The 2,708-nt window shown below is 40.4% G+C and overlaps 1 pseudogene; it reads right to left on the bottom strand.

Annotated features, from left to right (window-relative positions):
- Positions 1-6: 6 nt before the first annotated feature.
- On the bottom strand, positions 7-570 carry LOC117799947 (annotated as a pseudogene).
- Between the last annotated feature and the right edge of the window lie 2,138 nt (positions 571-2,708).

The following is a 2,708-nucleotide window of genomic DNA, read 5'->3' as shown; positions in this document are numbered from 1 at the left end:
TACAGAGCAGATTGTTATGTACACAAGATTGTTGGTCTGTCCATGGTGAGGTCCCACCATGAAGATTAATACCAATGACACAATGAACACAAGTGTTGCAAAGACCACAAAACCTGGGTCTCCCAGCTTGTGAGACATTTCATTTAAAGTCTCGATCTCCTCTTCTTTTGGAGCATGAAGGACCATAACTGTAGATCCTAGAATACTTAGCAAACATCCAATTTTCCCATGAAGATTAAGTCTTTCATTCAGAAAGTATGAAGCAAGAATGGCACTTACTTGGATGCTGAGAGCATCCGAACGGAGTCACTAGGGTGGCTGGTGCAAAGGCATATGCAGCAAAGTTGGCCACCTCACCTGCTCCCATTGATAGCAATCCAGCCTACCTCAACCATTATTTAAGATGTGCATGGCCACCTTGACCTGCTTTCATGGAGTCCTTCCTGGCAAGTTGTATAAGGCCTTCCCCCCTGCCCCCACCAAAGTGAAACTCTTGACAATGAAATTGCTGGAGCTTATAGGCAACGCCAGACCAATGTAAAAGTCGTATTTTCCACACCCCTGGGTCATTTCATTTATTACTAAAGAAGTTCTTGTGAGTCACACTGATCACAAAACAGAAACTGCTGGTGCTGGAGGCAGGCTTATGCAATTTTCAAATGCCGTATGATCCCTTCAACTGATGCAGAAAAAGCATTTGACAAAATACACCATCCTTTCCTGATTAAAATCCTTCCGAGTGTAGGGATAGAGGGTACATTCCTCAATTTCATAAAAACCATCTATGAAAAGCCTACAGAGAATATCGTTCTCAATGGGGAAAAGCTGAAAGCATTTCCCTTAAGATTAGGAACACAACAAGGATACCCACTCTCGCCATTATGTTCAACATAATACTAGAAGTCCTTGCAACAGCAATCAGACAATGAAAGAAATAAAAGGCATTCAAATTGGCAAAGAAGTCAAACTGTCTGTCTTCACAGATGACATGATATTTTATATGGAAAACCCAAAGACTCCACCCCCAAATTACTAGAACTCATAGAACAATTCAGTAATGTGGTAGGATACAAAATCAATGCTCAGAAATCGGTTGCATTTCTATACATGAACAACGAGACTGAAGAAAGAGAAATTAGGGAATCCATTCCATTTACAATAGCACAAAAAACCATATGATATCTCAGAATTAACTTAACCAGAGAGGTAAAGGATCTATAGTCTAGAAACTACAGAACACTGATGAAAGACATCGACAAAAAGATGGAAAAACATTCTATGCTGATGGATCAGAAGAATAAACATAGTTAAAATGTCTATGTCATCCAAAGCAATTTACACTTTCAACGCCATCCCAATCAAAATATCAATGACATTTTTCAAAGAGCTGCAACAAACAAGCCTAAAATTTGTGTGGAACCAGAAAAGGCCCCAAATCACCAAGGAAATCTTGAAAAGGAAGAACAAAGCTGGGGGCATCACGTTGCCGGATTTCAAGCTATACTACAAAGCTGTGATCACCAGCACAGCATGGCACTGGCACAAAAACAGACACATAGACCAATGGAACAGAATAGAGACTCCAGAAATGGACCCTCAACTCTAATCTTTGACAAGGCAGGAAAAAACATCCACTGGAAAAAAGACAGTGTCTTCAATAAATGGTGCTGGGAAAATTGGACAGCTATATGCAAAAGAATAAAACTTGACCACTCTCTCACACCATACACAAAGATAAACTCCAAATGGATGAAAGACCTCGATGTGAGACAGGAATCCAACAAAATCATTGTTTTTTGCAAGCCTAGTGTACTGTACCATCCTTTGCTGCTACAATCCTCACTGATTACACTTTCTCATCTATAGAGCTGCATACAATGTACTATACCAGAAGTAAGTTCCTTTTATGGTCACCGTGTTGTCTGGCTGGGACACTGGAGGGTCTGATTCTGTAAAACCTCCTAGTTGGGATTCTTGGAAGGGAGAACATTGGACATGTTACCAGGGACAGCTCCAGAAATGAAATATTAGAGAAAATGGAGAGGGTGGTGAATGGCTTTGTGCCTATGCATCCTGGCCAGAATTTTGTAGAATTTAGGTACCCTCCAACCTTCCAAATTTATGTAGCTCCACTACAGCAAAATTCTTTCATTCACTGACTGTATCATGAATTGTCATAACCTCGTCCTTCTGCCTGGCACACTCCTTCTTTTTGCCTAGAAAACTCCTTTGGATATCAGCATGAACGTTACTTGCTTAGGGAAGCCTTCCCTGGAACACGCCTTCAGTCCTGCCAAAATACTTCATTATCTTCATTATTTGTTTTATTAGCTTTTTGGGATGTTTCTTCACAACACTTACCAGAGTTTATGATTATGCTTTGGGTGATAGTTTGATCCATGTCTATTCGAATCCTCACTAGAAAGGGAGCTCCAAGAGGACTGAAATTTCCAGAACTGAGCACAGTAGCTGAGTCCAGTGTACGCTGAAAAAGCCTTGTTAAATGAGTAAGTGGATGTGTGACAGAGCATCATATAAAATGGTGAAGATGGTAGAGTGGGAAGAAAAATAGAGGAGAGCTGTCGGGTGGGTCCAGGTGCATACAAGCAAAATGGGAACATGTTTTTTGTCTGAGGACTTACAAAAGTGTTGAATTGTTTATGGGATAAATTTTTTTTCTCTCAGAAGGACAGCAAAATATCTTTAGA

The sequence above is a fragment of the Ailuropoda melanoleuca genome, unplaced genomic scaffold, assembly GCF_002007445.2.
Source record: "Ailuropoda melanoleuca isolate Jingjing unplaced genomic scaffold, ASM200744v2 unplaced-scaffold6079, whole genome shotgun sequence".
NCBI classification, from domain to species: Eukaryota; Metazoa; Chordata; class Mammalia; order Carnivora; family Ursidae; genus Ailuropoda; species Ailuropoda melanoleuca.
This window is presented reverse-complemented; position numbering and strand designations above follow the sequence as displayed.